This window comes from Myotis daubentonii, chromosome 5 (assembly GCF_963259705.1).
Source record: "Myotis daubentonii chromosome 5, mMyoDau2.1, whole genome shotgun sequence".
NCBI classification, from domain to species: domain Eukaryota; kingdom Metazoa; phylum Chordata; class Mammalia; order Chiroptera; family Vespertilionidae; genus Myotis; species Myotis daubentonii.
The window spans coordinates 36,374,879-36,391,380 of record NC_081844.1 but is presented as its reverse complement, the minus strand read 5'-3'; the positions used below and the strand labels follow the sequence as shown (position 1 = coordinate 36,391,380).

Below are 16,502 nucleotides of genomic sequence, written 5' to 3'. Positions count from 1 at the left end.
AGAATTTCATAGGAGAGGCTATGAAGTGTTTTAAAATAAAGACAAAAGCATCTCGTCTAAAATAAGGACAATATGATGAGGATCTAGACATACATGAATGCAATGATGTACTATGGCTATTAGAAAAAATGGGGAGAAAGAATGAAAGTTGTAATTCTTTAAGGTTGAAAAAGAGCTCACAGAAAAATAGGTGATTAGGGCTTTGTTCTGTCTGGTTCATGATATTTCAGATATAGAGAATAGCATGACGGTGTGGGGTGGTAGGGGAAAGACAGAATGGAGCCACACATGAAGGAGGGCAAGGCCTAGAAGGTTCTTCCACATGGGAGTGACATAATTAAGTAGTCATAGTTATGAGCACTTTACACATGCTTAGTTACTTAATTCTCACAGCAATCCTATTGCTATTTGCATTTTACAGATGGAGAAACAGGCAGGGAGAGATTAAGTATCTTGCACAGAGTCAAAACTAGGCCTTGTCTGGCTCCACTGGACTCAAAACAACTCAATACAAGATTACACTGATGACTGTGGAGGATAGATTAGGCGGGAGCATTACTGGAGATAGGAAAATCAGGTCAGACTGTTAAAATGATACTGGCCAGAGGTGGTAAAAGAGGCCTGAACACTGAGCATTAGAACAGGTGAAAAGAATTTTCCAGCTTGTGGGAATCTACCCATTTGTGTTTTCAAGTTAGAAAATAGCCACAAAATAGGATATGAAAGTTCAGTATTTCTGAGTAGAGATTTTCACCAGCCAGTTTTAAATATGTACTTGGCTGGATTGCTTCCTGTGTTATAAGTATCCGTCCCCATTGAAGAGTGTTCATTATGAGCAGGATTTTATTATAATCTCCAGTTAATGTTTGCAGTAAGCACCCCCTTAGCCCTTGTCAAGACAGGAACACCAGTGGAAAGGTCTCCAAGTGTTACATTGTATGGTGACTAAGCTTACAGTTGTAAAAGATACTTAGACCTTGTCACAGCAAAAGAAACATTCAAAATCTGGCTCATTTCCTTGCAATCAGTTTAAGAAAACTTCAGAGAAATGGGAGGGAGTTTTAGGTCAATGCATTCAGGATCTGGAGCAGGATTGACTCATCTTTGATGTGAAATACAGCAAACACCTCAGTAAGCCCTGACTTCCTAGGCCCAGGAAGAGGTCTCTGGCAGTATAGTGAGTTCTCAAATAAACAGATTCAAGAGGGCTCCAAAAATAAGAACTTATATGACTGTCTGGCAGATAAATAACCAGGATCTGTAGTTTTCCACAATATGTTTGATTGGAGCTAAAGGAAGTTTTTAAAACAAAGCTAATCTACATTCTGCATTGACAGAGGGGCTAAGTCAATTGGTTTCTGGATACAAACCTTTCTATTGGCTGAGTCCAGATTCAGCATGTGGCCTCAGTGATTTGACAGACATTTCTTAGGAGTTTGTATGGGGGGGGGGGGTGGCAAGGGGGGTATGGTGGTAGGGAAGGCCCATAGATGTCCTTTCCTTGCATGCTCACCCGTATAATCCTAGCTTTTTCATTACTTTCATAGGCCTGGGAGAGATGCCTCTTTATCTCAGACTCCCTGGTATTTCTGGTCAGAAGTATTGTTGTGTTGTTTTTAATCTACCATAAAGCAGTGATGATTTTCTGGTCAGTCAAGACAAAATGTTAAAATTTTCACCCCCATAGCCTCTCAGATATGTTCTCTGTATTCCCTTCTGTATTTTTCACTCCTATATTTTTATTTTTCACTTTTATGTTAAAAGATTAATGTTCTGATTTAAACTATGGTTTCTTAATAAGTAGATTCTGTTTAAATTTTGTTGTTAATTGCAGTTATCAAATTATAGATTTCATGCTGGAAAAAAATAGTTTTTTTCTTTTTTTCAAATATGTTTTTATTTTTTAGAGAGAGAAGGAGGGAGAGGGAAAGAGAGATAGAAACATCGATGAGAGAGAAACATCATCAATTGGCTGCTTCCTGCACACCCCCTGCTGGGGATCAAGCCTACAACCCAGGCATGTGCCCTCACTGGGAATTGAACCGATGGCCTCTTGGGTGCATGGTCTGCTGCTCAACCAGAGCCACACTGGCCAAGCGAAACAGTTTTTTGTTTTTGTTTTTTTTTCTATCCTGAATACTCATCTCTAAGTTGGAAAACTGGAATTATTCTTTTAGAATGCATTGGCTAAATGCACAGATAAGTTTTTTTAAAAAGTATTTTTATTGATTTCAGAGAGGAAGGGAAAGGGAGAGAGATAGAAACATTAATGATGAGAGAATCATTGACTGGCTGCCTCCTGCAGGCCCCCTACTGGGGATCGAGCCTGCAACCCAGGTATGTGCCCTTGACCGGAATTGAACCGGTGACCCTTCAGTACTAAGGCTGACACTCTATCCACTGAGACAAACCAGCCACGGCCACAGGTAAATTTTTAGGGTATTTCTTTCTTTTTTCTTTTTTATATTTTATTGATTTTTTACAGAGAGGAAGGGAGAGGGATAGAGAGTTAGAAACATTGATGAGAGAGAAACATCGATCAGCTGCCTCCTGCACACCCCCTACTGGGGATGTGCCCAAAAACCAAGGTACATGCCTTGGAATTGAATCTGGGACCCTTCAGTTCGCAGGCCGACGCTCTATCCACTGAGCCAAACCAGTTAGGGCTTATGGCATTTCATTCAAGTTTTTTGATGTACCTTATTCAATAAGGATTCAATAAGGTAGTTAAAACCTATTTTTATTAAATCATACCATGAAGTATTTCAATTACAATCTTCATCTTATTTCAAGCTATAAAATAATATTTTATGCCAACTACTGAGTGGTTTATAGTTCAGTTTATGCTTCTCTTTCATTAAATGCATAGGAAAAGTCTAACCTTAATGTTTAAAAAAATTAATGGACTTCTTTATAAATCTTTTAAAATTATTTTTAAAAACTCATTATACCAGAGTTCAATACACATGTTAATCCAAAGAATACCATGTCTTTATCGTAATCCTTGTTTTGTAAGTAGCTGTTGCAGATTAACTTTTTATTATTACAAATTAATGAGAAATAGTATATTGTTCTATCTTTTCTTTTATCCATTTTAAATTACTAGATGTATATAATTTAAATCTCTACTTGATCACTTTTTAGTAATCTTTTTAAAAATGTATTCTATAAGATAGCTCTCTTTAAAATGAGTATTAAAACTTTTGTTTAGCCCTAACTGGTTTGGCTCCGTGGATAGAGCATCAGCCTTCGGACTGAAAGGTCCCAGGTTCGATTCCGGTCAAGGGCATGTACCTTGGTTGCGGGCACTTCCCCAGTAGGAGGTGTGCAGGAGGCATCTGATCGATGTTTCTCTCTTATCGATGTTTCTAACTCTCTATCCCTCTCCCTTCCTCTCTGTAAAAAACAATAAAATATATTAAAAACAACAACAACAAAAACTTTCGTTTAGATTTAAAATGAGGTCAGGCCCAGCTGGCATGGCTCAGTAGTTGATCATTGGTCTGTGAACCAAGAGGTCATGGTTTGATTCTGGGTCAGAGCACATGCCCAGGTTTCAGGTTGATCCCCAGTGTGGGGCGTGCAGGAGGCATCCGATTGATGATTCTCTCTCATCATTGATGTTTCCAGCTCTTTCTCCCTCTCCCTTCCTCTCTGAAATCAATACAAAAATATTTTTAAAAATGAAATCAGGTTATTTTACAGAAAATATGTTTGATTTATCGATTTTTAAAATAACATAATCAAGATTTGATAAGATATGTAAGATAAAGATTTGATGATAAAGGCACATTCTAGTTAGATGAGTGGTCGGCAAACTGCGGCTTGCAAGTCACATGTGGCTCTTTGGCCCCTTGAGTGTGGCTCTTCCACAAAATACCACATGTGGGCACGCATGTACAGTGCGATTGAAACTTCGTGGCCCATGCGCAGAAGTCGGTATTTTGTGGAAGAGCCACACTCAAGGGGCCAAAGAGCTGCATGTGGCTCTCGAGCCGCAGTTTGCCAACCACTGAGTTTGATCATAAGGCAAACTTTTCCATAACTTAATCAGCTAAATATTCAGCTTCAATGTTTGGAGGAAAATATATTTAAATCACATCATAAGATGAAATCATTTTGTCAAATAATAATATTTTGTCAAAGGTATAATGAAGTTTTGATTTTTCTCAACCCTTTCTGAATTTCAGGGGTTAAACAAAGTTCCACTAAGTGAAACAATAGCAGATGTAATTAACTTGATAAGTTATGATAGAGTCTTTGTCATGTATCCAAGTAACAGAGCAAATGAGTACACTATAACCTGGGTCACAACTCCTTTTGTAAGTCAGATAGTTTCCAATTCTTTGCTTTTAGGAGACCTAATTGCTCCATTAGCTTATAGATTTAAAAAATAATATTTGATGTAAGATCATTGTATGTTTTCTGGGGAACATGCATCATGGCAGGAGTGCAAAGATTTGAGTGATGTTGCTATCACACACCTTCTAGTTTCATCCTCTATATTTGTTTTTTTTTTTTTTTTAATTATCATCCTCTATATTTGAGCAAGGTTTTCAGTGCTTTACTTTTGTTAAGGAAAAAAAAAAAGGACTATAATTCATGCTCATTGCTCTTTTATTTTAGTCATAAGTCAGTCATCCCATGGATTCATTTCATTAAAAACTGTTTTTTCAATACAATTTTTACTTTTTATGTTTACCAAAAATTGAAATGTATTTGTTTTGTTCTGATGAATCATGTACTACCAGGAATATTGATAGCTCAATGCAGAAGAAAAGTAACCAGATAAATTAAAATTTTTAATTTATATGGATATTTTTGCAGAAGAGAATGATTAGGATAAAATACTTTGTGGAATGAGAATATGAGTTCATGGGGAGAAAGTGAAGATATAAAATTACTGACTATAAAAGAAGAGGGTTTTTTCATTTAAAAAATAGTTGATAGGATCAGTAATAAAATATCATTACCCAAATTTACAGACATTTATGGTACTTGGACACTGAGGGATATATTAAAAGGAATTTTATTTTAAAAATACAATATTTCAGAAATTATATCCTTTTCAGTTATTTAAACTCATTTTTGAAAAATGTTATGTGAGAACTTAAAAATGTAAGAGGACTTACAAGGTTTTTTGTGGGTACATAAGCAAAAAACTTAATAGTTACTCTAGCTAATATGTGCATATCTTGGATTTATTATTCTTAGACTCCCTGAAGAGTTTAGCTTATATGTACAACCTCTTTTCCTACTGTTTTTTAAAAAATATATTTTTATTGATTTTGGAGAGGAAGGGAGAGATAGAAATATCAATGATGAGAGAGAACCATTGATTGACTGTGCCTCCTGCACACCCCCCACTGGGGATCAAGCCCGCAACCTGGGCATGTGCTCTTGACTGGAATGGAACCTGGGACCCTTCAGTCCACAGGCCGATGCTCTATCCACTGAGCCAAACGGGCAAGGGCTTTCCTACTGCTTTATGTAACTTTTATTTCTTCTGTTGGTCATTTCTGTGATGTTTTTACATAACATATTGAAACCTGTATTTCTTTGTAAATACATTTTAAACATTACCCCTTCATTCCTTCTTTACCAAGACCTTCCCTCTTTTCTATTTCACAACCCAATTGCTTTTTTCATAAGTTGACATTATTTTGTCTATATGTATGTATGTATTCATCCCTACACCTCCCTATCCACCTGCTTGCCCATTTACCCATCCATCCATCCATCCATCTCTCTATCTCAGTGCTAAACCAGGTAGTGTTTAGGATTGCTTGTCCTTCTCTGGGTTCATTATCACAACCCATAAGCTATTTGATGGAGTGTGTTCTAGCATAAAATTTAAATAAGTTATCATAAATTCCATCAATTGCATCAGATTATATCACATTTTTGTTTGCTTTGTATTTGGACCATGACTTAATTGAATAGCTTTTTATTTTTCCTGGAGTTTTTTTTTTTTAAAAAAAATATATTTTATTGATTTTTTACAGAGAGGAAGGGAGAGAGATAGAGAGTTAGAAACATCGATGAGAGAGAAACATCGATCAGCTGCCTCCTGCACATCTCCTACTGGGGATATGCCCGCAACCCAGGTACATGCCCTTGACCGGAATCGAACCTGGGACCTTTCAGTCCGCAGGCCGACGCTCTATCCACTGAGCCAAACCAGTTTCGGCTTTTCCTGGAGTTTTATCTTTTATTCTGTCTATAGCACATTCTTAAATTTTTCCTTCTCAAATTCGAAGTTATACCATTTTATTAATTTTCTCCAAAGATCTCTGTCTCAGAGCTTTCTGTCTTGTGGTTGCTTTCTAGACCTGCTCCTATATAACTGTTATCTGGAATTCAGTGAGGAATAAGTTACATTTTCTGGCTCTTTTTTAGGTTTTAGGTCATGATTTAGATCATGATTTCTTAAGGAAACTGGTAGTTTAGAGTTCAGTGTGTAACAATAAGAGAAGGACAACATGTTGACAAAGATATACATAGAAAAAGTTGTGTCTGGAGATTTGAGGACAGACTTATAAGGGAAGATTTTACTTTAGAGAGACTGTAGCCACGGTTAACCTGACTCCTAGTCTCTCATTTCAGTAAACATTCATTGAATACCTACAATTTGGCAGGCAGTCAACTAAATTTAGGTGCTGAGAGATATATCAAGATAATGAAGCCGGGCCTGTCTGGTAGTTCAGTTAGAGTGTGGTCAGGATACGCCACAGTTGTGGGTTCGATGTTCAGTCAGGGCACACATAAGAAGCAACCAATGAATGCATAAATAAGTGGAACAACAGATCTCTCTCTCTCCCCTCTCTCTCCCTCTCTCTCCCTCTCTCTCCCTTGTTCTCCTTAAAAAAAAGAAAAGAAAAAAAAAGATGAAGGAGCTGGTGTGGCAGACTTGTAAGCAGTTGATACAATGTTATAACCAGCAGCTAAACATGTTATAAGGAAACATGCATGGAGTTCTGGGAACCTCATATTTTCATCCTTATCCCATTCAGTAAGCACAATGTAACTGTACTCATAATGTCCCAAGACCAATAGGTGTTTCAGATAGGAAGCAGGTTTAAGCAGTTCAAGGGGGGAATCAATTGATACCCATAAAACAGGGATGGGAGAGGTGGTGTTAGGAAAAGCCACCAAATTTATATTAGTGAGTGAGTGATGTGATTAATACAGCAGAATGAACCATTTGGAGGGGGTGTCCTAATAGCCCTCCACCTTGGAGAACATGTAAATGAATTTACAACTGATGGAATATGACTGGGGGAGGATTTTAACCCTGGCACCCAGGGCCTTGTCTCCCTCCTCTGGACTAGCTCTTTGGCATTTTCTCCAAACTAGTTGACTATAGAGTAAAATAAGACATTTGCTTCCCCTTGTCATCGTAGTCAAAGGCATTCATCATCTTACTTTTGTGAGAGATTCTTCTCTCTGTTGGGGTTTTAGAAAGCCCGTACACACCACCCCCTTTACTTCCCACCTCAATTCTGAACTGGTAGTCATGGGATCAGCAAGATAGAGAGAGGAAATATACAAATCAAAAGTTAAAACACTAACACGTGCTGCTTTTCCTGTGCCAGGCACTGTTCTAATCTTCATAGCAATCCTATGAAATAAGTTCTCCTGTTGTCTACATTTTACAGATAAGGGAAACTCGAGCATGTGCCCAGGGTCACATAGTACCAGGTGGAGCCGGGATTCAAAAGCAGCAATTTAATCCTGGAGCCTAATCTCTTTACCACTGTGTTTTCCTGCATCCCATTTCATCTCAGTTACTGATAGGGCTGTTGGAGAAAATGGCTTTAGGGCTGTTGGGTAAGTGGGCTTCCTGGTACTGGACCCCTGATTTACAGCTTTTCCCAGGCTTCCTGCGTGGTATGGAGGAGCAGTGCCCAAGTACCCAGCTCCTTCTCTTTAACACCATTAACTCCATAATTCTTTCTTCCCTTCCTCAGGAGGACACAGTGAAGGGGCTTAGAGACATCAAGGAGTTTTTCTTGGAGTTCTTCCACCTGGAAACAGGGAGAATGAAGAATCAAATATTCTCTCCTTAGCCCTCTCAGTTCATTTAAGACCAAGTGCTTTGGGGGAACTAGCAGAGGTTGGGCAAGAGCAGGAGAAGGGGCAATCTTTCCCAAACAAGATTTCAATTAAGCTGAACCTCGCCATGTAGCTTCTTCAGCTGTGTGCCGCTGTATGTACTTATCCACCTAGCTTTCCCTGGTTTGTAGCACACTTTCTCATGGTGCCTACTTTATTTGAAGACAAGGGAAAAAACATACAACAAACAAGAAAACTCAAATCAGGTCATTTTAAACAAGCATCTTTCTTCAGGTTTCCTGAAACAAGCCAAGTTGTCTTTAACTTGTTCTCCCACATCATTTGCCATAGAGAAAGAGAAGCAGAATGTTAAAGTAGAAAGAGCATAGTTTTAGAAAGAGAAAGTTCAGTTTGAATCCAACTTTGTCACTGAACAAATTATTTAACCTCTCTGTGCCATTCTTTCCTCACTATTCTATAAAAGAGAGTGTAAGACCTACAATAGGGTTGGTGTGAGGATTAGAACTAAAGTGTACTAAGTATTTGACACTCAGTAATAAAAGGTAGCTTCTATTGTTAATAAAGATATGAAAACTACAGACTTAAATCTGTTGAATGTTTAAAAAATAATTTCAACAGTTATACAAGCAAGTTTCTTAGGCAAGTCTCCTTTTAACACTGTTGGGAATTGGGAATACTGACTGATTAATATTCTGGGATTTCATCTGATTATCTGCAGATACACTCATGTATGAAGGTGAGTGCACAAAAACGAATCTGCTAGTATACCTCCTATATGTGGTACTGGTGACATGTTGTATGTAAATTGAATTTTAATTTTAAGAATTCATATCCTCGTTTACTTTTTTATTTCCAAGATTTTAAATTTGCATTCAAAAGCTTCCAGTACTTTTTTCCCCTTTGTCCTTAAACTAATGCATTCAGAGATTGCTGCTTTCTTCAAAACATTTTAGCTTGGTTGAAGAATACCGTAAGTCCTGAAGGTATCCTGTTTCTTTAAGAGCTGGATGGCTATATCTTGGGACATAGCCAAGGTGTTTTTTTCTTCTCTAAGATATTTCCCATGCCCTGTGTCCCTGTTCCCCACATCCCCTGTCTCCTCTGTGTTGCACAAAAATTGATGTATTTTGCTAAATTGTTAGGTAGGCGAGACAACTCTACTACCTAGATACCTGTATCCCCTCTGCCCCTACATCACACATCACTTAGTCTACTTGGGGACTGGAACACATTTTCTAGACGTTTGTTTGCCTAATCAGGAAACCATATTTCGTGCTGGGGGTTGAGGGGGGGGGAAGGAAGGCAGAAATAAAACATGAAAACTAATGAAGGGAAGAAAGAGCCACTACATGTACTTGACTTTAGCAACTTGGTTCCAGAAAGAAGATGCAGTATTGCTGGTCTCACCAGACCTGTATGTTTCTGATTTTGTCCCTTCAGCAGAATATTGCTTCACCCTTGGTTTGAATCGCCAATTGAGTACTGTATTTAATTGTTGACCTTGAGCAAGTTACTTAATCTTTCTGAGCCTTAGTTTCCCGACTTGTAAAATGAGGAAGATAATAGGATCTATCCTTTAGGGTTGTTGTGAGGGTTAAAGAAAAGAGTACACGAATGCATCTGCAGTAATTCTTGGACCTGGTAAGAGAATGAACATATATTGAATCTAGATTTGAACCCAAGCCGAGCTCCCAAGCTCTGTCCCTTGCCCCATTCCTACATGAAATTATACAAAAGTGTGACATTGAGTATGTAGGAGTAGCCCCACTTGATTACTGAAGTAGCAGAGAGGTCTGATGTGGTTAAGTGACTGTTAGGATCACAAAGCTAATGCAATGCAGAATGAAAACTCAATGAAGGGTTTCTAGCCCTAATTGCAAGCGTAGAGTGCTTTTTCCTACAGAATCCTGCCATGGAGACAAGGTGTTTAATATCTAGTGATTTGTTATTTTATTATTTACACTAGAGGCCCGGTGCACGAAATTCGTGCAGGAGGTGGGGGGAGGGTGTCCCTCAGCCCAGTCTGCATGCTCTCCAATCTGGGACCCCTCAGGGGATGTCCGACTGCCAGTTTAAACCCAATTCCTGTGGGATCGGGCCTAAACTGGCAGTTGGACATCCCTCTCACAATCCGGGACTGCAGGCTCCCAACCGCTCGCCTGCCTCCTGCCTGATTGCCCCTAACCGCTTCTGCCTGCCGCCTGATCACCCCCTAACTGCCCTCCCCTGCCGGCCTGGTCGCCCCTAACTGCCCTCCCCTGCAGGCTTGGTTCCCCCCCCCCCAACTGCCCTCCCCTGCAGGCCTGGTTGCCCCTAACTGCCCTCTTCTGCCAGCCTGGTCACCCCTAACTGCCCTCCCCTGCAGGCCCAGTTGTCCCCAACTGCCCTCCCCTGCTGGCCTGGTCACCCATAACTGCCCTCCCCTGCTGGCTTGGTCACCCACAACTGTCTTCCCGTTGGCCATCTTGTGGAGGCCACATGTAGTGACCACATGGGGATGGCCATCTTTTGACCACATGGGGCCAGCCAAGTTGTGTGAGGGTGTGATGGTCAATTTGCATATTACCTCTTTATTATATAGGATTGAAAGCTTCTTGGGACTTCAGCTGTTAAGTCCATGGCACCATCTGATTATAGGTGTTTTAATAGTTAGACTTAATGCAATAAAAGAGTACTTTGACATAGTGATTCAGGTGTATGTGCTGAATCATCCAGTGTGATGTCAGTAATTACTAAAATAAATTTGTACATATTGATCTTGGTCCAAAACAGATTGACCTGAATTTTAACTAGGCAGTTTTACATATATGGACCGTAAAACAAGTATTAAGTGTGAAGTTAAATACATTCTGACCATATGACCCCGCAGCCTTACTCTTAGGTATCTAAGGGAATAAAAATGAATGTCTTCACAAAAACTGTGAAGGAGCTCAAAAGTGGTTAGAGATAAAAGTAATAAATGAAGTAATAGAAATGGTATAGAGAACTAAGTATGAATGAGAATAAGGAAAAAGTGTGGATTTGAGCAGGAGTTTGTCAATCCTTGTAATAGTCTAAAAATATAGATAGAAACTACATTGTGAGAATTTTTTTTTTTTCCTTTGAAGTGAAATAGAAACACTTCTTAAAAGGCTTTCAACTTTATTCATTGGTCCTAATGGAAATGCAAATTAAAGTCTCTTGATGAGGTGCCACTTCATACCCACCTGAAAGGCTAACTATATATAAGATAGACAATATTAAGTGATGGTGAAGATGTAGAGCAACTCTAACTGTATTGTGTATGGGAATGTAAAATTGTACAGATGCTTTGGAAAACAGCTTGATTGCATCCTAAAATGGTAGATATACACTTACCCTGTGACCCAACCACTCTTCTCCTCGGTATCTATGCAAAGGAAATGAAAGTCTTCTATTTAGAATAGCCCTCAACTGGAAATAACCCAGATGCCTATCACCTGGGGAATGGATGAACAGAATACACTTCAGCATCAATGCAAAGGAACGGGGAACTGATAACATGCTACAACATGGATGAACCTCACAACCATGCTAAGTGAAAGACACCAGATGCAAAAGACCACATTTTGTATGATTCCATTTACCAGGTGTACCGGTTAATAATGCAGAGTTTGATATCAAAGAAAACAAGATAATTTCAAGAGAAACATCAAAAGTGCTTTTTTCAAAGTAATGTCCATTGCTAGCACACATTTCCCCATCTTTCAGGTACTTTGTGGATACCGTCCCAATAGAACTTTTCTTGTTTTGAGGCAAACTATTCAGAGGCCCAATTTTCCACTTCTTCGCACGGTTTGAAATGCTGCTCAGAAAGTGCATGTGCCATCGATTAGAACAAGTGGTAATCTGAAGGAGCAAGGTCTGGTGAATATGGCGGGTGGGTTAATACTTCCCAGGCAAGATGATCTTTTAACATGTCTTTAACTGGTTTTGAAGTGTGTGATGGTGTGTTATCATGAAGCAAAATTACTTTGATGTGTCTTCTGGAACATTCTGGTCGTTTCACGATCAAAGTGCGGTTCAAATTGATTATTTGTTGTCGGTAGTGATCATTATTAACAGTTTCACATGGTTTTAGAAGCTCATAATACACCACACCTTTCTGATCCCACCAAACGCAGAGCATTGTCTTCTTTCTGAAGGGATTTGGCCTTGTAGTCGATGCTGATGGTTGACCTGAATCAACCCATGATTTTGTGCATTTGGAATTCTCAAAATTAAATCCACTTTTCATCGCCAGTCACAATTTGATGCAAAAAAGACTTTCTTTTGTGCTGTTGAAGCAACATTTTACTGATGACTTTTCGGTTTTCCATTTGTCTTTCGTTCAGTTGATGTGGCACCATTTTCCTTCCTTTAAAATCTTTCCCATTGCTTGTAAATGATCGGAAATTGTTTGCTGAGCAACGTTTAATCTTTCTGCAAGTTGTTTTTGAGTTTGACACGCATCTTCATCCAATAATGCTTGTAATTTTTGGTCTTCAAACTTTTTCAGTTGACCTGGACGTTCTTTGTCTTTCACATCGAAATCATCACTTTTAAAAGCGTTTGAACTAGTGTTCACAAGTATCTTGAGATGGAGCATGTTCAGCATAAGCTTCCTGAAATATACATAACTTTTTCTTCAAAATATAGTAATGAATTAAAACTTCCCACAAATGCTCTGTTTTTTGGCATGAAATTCAACATTTTTAAGCATAAAAATATCTATGATGTTAACACCTTCAGCAAATTTGACATAGGAAGTTTTGAAGCTTACTGTCAATACAACAAAATAGCATACATATCAAATCGCATATATATCAACATATGTGTAACTCCATCTATTGAAAAATCTGCATTACTAACTGGTACACCTAGTATATCAAATGTCCAGAAAAGACGAAGAACGGAAAGCGGATCAGTGGTTGTCTGAGGCTGGGGGTAGGACCTGTAGTTGACTGCAGTCAGGTTGAGGGAACATTTTGGAGTGAGGAAAATGTTCTCAAAGTAGATTGTGGTGAGGGGTGCACAGCTCTGTCCATTTACTAAAATTCATTGAATTGTTCACTGAGAATGAATGATTTTGTGGTATATACATTAGATCTCAATAAAACTGTTAAAAACCCACATAAACATATATTTAGAATATATTAAGTTGTTTATATTTTTAAAACAATAGCATTTTTTTTTTAGATTTAAAAAAATTGATTTTTAAAGAGAGGGGAAGGGATTGGGAGAGAGAGAGAAAAATCAATGTGAGAGGGAAACATTGGATTAGCGGCCTCCTGCACACCCCCTATTGGAAATGGAGCTTGCAACCTGGGCCTGTGCCCTGACTGGAAATTGAACTGGCAACCTTTAGGTGCACAGGAAGACACCCAACCAACTGAGTCACAGTGGCCAGGGCTATTGCATTTTTTAAAGGCATCAGAATTGGTAGCTCTTAAGAAAATGCCAAGGTTTTAATTGAACTTTGTGATTATTTGATTCCTCTTTCCAATCTCTTCAGTAGCCCATTATTGTCTAATTCACACAAAGCGTAATGAAACCTGGATGATTATTGATGCATGTAGTTTAAACAATCCTTTTTGTCTAATGTAGGGATTTTCTTGGTTTGGGGTTCTCTCTGGCTCTTGCTGGTTCAGGCATTTTTTTGTTCCTCACAATATCTATCTGTACAGCTTTGTTCTTAGGCTGTAAAACATTGCCACTTCCTGGTAGTGGCCTCAGTTTAATCCATAATTCTTTTTCCTCTTTCTATAGCTTTTTTTAAAATTAATCCTCACTTGAGGATATTTTTTCCCATTGATTTTTTAGAGAGAGTGGAAGGGAAAGGGAAAGGTATACCGAGAGAAACATTGATGTGAGAGAGACACATCGATTGGTTGCAATTGATTGCATACCACATGGGCCTTGACCAGGGCTGGTGTGGAGCCTGTAACTGAGGTATGTGCCCTTGACCAGAATTGAACCAAGGACCCTTCAGTCCTCGGGCCAATGCTCTATCCACTGAGTCATTGGCTAGGCAGGGGTGGGCAAACTTTTTGACTTGAGGGCCACAATGGGTTCTTAAACTGGACCGGAGGGCCGGAACAAAAGCATGGATGGAGTGTTTGTGTGAACTAATATAAATTCAAAGTAAACATCATTACATAAAAGGGTACGGTCTTTTTTTTTTTTTTAGTTTTATTCATTTCAAACGGGCCGGATCCGGCCCCGAGCTGTAGTTTGCCCATGGCTGGAGGGCTTGGCTTGTTTAAAGCTTTGTTGGGTTGGGGCCAGAGTAGCCTTTTTACTAGGGTGAGTTTAGCTCTAATCCTAACTTGTGGGCTTTCTGGGCTCTATGCCAAATGCCCCCTAGTGTTTAAGATCTTTCTACTGTGGCTGGTTATAAGTCTTGTCCCTGTATGAGTGCTGGAAATTGTTCATTCTACACTTTCTTTTCCAATAGTAGTTCTTTCCCAGATAGTGTATATGTATATATGGCCACTTGGAGTCTTACCTGCCTGTACAATTTAGTATTCAGTCTAAGATGGGGGGGGGAGAGGGTCAGATTCCTGAGTTCTTTCTCTGGATTTCTTCCTTCTCTCTGGCCAGCAAATTCCAGCTGTCTCAGCTTCTCAGATTTCGCATCTCTGTCTCTGGAGAGGTGGGAAGAGGTAATATTGTGGAAAGCCGTCCTTTAAAAAAAAAAATTATATATATATATATATATATTGATTTCAGAGAGGAAGGGAGAGGGAAAGAAATAGAAACATGAATGATGAGAGAGAATCATTGATTTGTTACCTCTGGCATTCCCCACACTGGAGACCGACTGGGACAGAGCCTGTAACCTGGGCATATGTCCTGACCGGGAATCGAACCATAACCTCCTGGTTCACAGGTCAATGCTCAACCACTGAGCTACACAGGCCGGTGTGAAGAGCCTTTCTTGCTTAAGGAGTTTGAATTATATCTTATAGGGGATAGGGAGCCAGTGAAGGGTTTTAGGCAGAATTATGACCCGATCAGTCCTATATGGTTTAGATACATATTGGGTGAGTGAAGAATCGTAGAAAAGAGACTGGAGGTAGCTAGAGCACAGTTAGGAAGGTATGTGGTGGACAGACCTAAGGGGAGATGAAATAAGGCATTACTGTGTGTGCTTCCTAATTGTATGGCTCACTCCATTACTTCCCACAAGCCTCTGTGCAGACGCCATTCCATGAAGTTTCTCCTGACCAAAAGGTCAACCCCAGCTCTCCTCCTTATCCCCCACCCCCTTTGCTGTTTTACTTTTTTTCTATAGCACTATTATATTTTATATTTATTTATTCTATTGTAATAGAATTTGAAATCTTATAGGGCTAGGGTTTTTATCTGATTTGCTCAACAGTTTCTCCAATATTGAGATTAGCATCTGTCTTTTAGTAGACTAGAGGCCCGGTGCATGGATTCGTGTACTGGTGGGGTCTTTTGGCCTGGCCTGCACCCTCCCGCAATCTGGGACCCCTTGAGGGATGTCAGAGAGCTGGTTTTGGCATGATACCCGCAGGCCAGGCATATAAGATCTTTGGTTAATCTCTTCCCGCTCTCCCCTCCTTTCCTCTGAGATTCATCAATCTGTTCCATGTTTCCATGCCTGTGGTTTCCGCTCCTGCATTGACAGTCTTTTCCCTGGTGATCAATGTGCATCATAGCCACCAGCTGGTTGGCCGGTTGCTTAGGCTTTTATATATATAGATACTCAGTACATACTGCTGAATGAAAGAGTGAATGGGTTTGAGAGACATTTCAAAGATGAAAACCATATTCCAGGAAAGGGGTAAACACAGTAATCTTCAGTTAATTAAGCAGTTTATGCCCTTGTAAGTAGTAATTATTTAGTTGGGAATGGAAATTAACTCTCCACATAAGGTAGCTAAGGAAATCTTCAATAGGCAATGGATTTGGGGAGTAATTCTAGCAATGAGCTAGAAATTTCAATCTGCTAGCTGACTTAAACCCCATTGCATCATGGATCAAAATCACAATAATGATATCTAACATTTATTGAGTGTACACAAATGTATGTGCTCCGGGCCTTTTAAAGTATGCTTTTGTTCCCCCAGAAGTTTCAGGGTTTTCCAATTTAAGTCTGGATTCTAAATATATGAATTTCTTTACAATATGCTTATTGTAAGGACAAGGGCTACTAATTCTAATGACATTATTGCTGCAAGTGACATTTGAGTTTGGGATTCCTGGTTTAGGATTTGATAGCCAGGTTTGTGTGTTGAGGAATTAAAGGGGATCGCATTACGTAATTGGGTGGGCGGACTCTGTAGTGTAGTCCTGATATGATTGTGATGGCACTCCATTTTAGATTCTTGGGATTAGATTTGGAAACCATCTCTTTTTTTATGTGAATTTGTGAGTCTCTAATTTCTTTGACTATGAAG

General features: G+C 39.3%; 1 protein-coding gene across 3 annotated transcripts in view; it reads left to right on the top strand.

The window, feature by feature from the left end:
- The window catches only part of KIF13B (kinesin family member 13B), a 217,554-nt gene that overhangs the window by 42,384 nt on the left and 158,668 nt on the right, over positions 1–16,502 (top strand). The window lies entirely within an intron of this gene.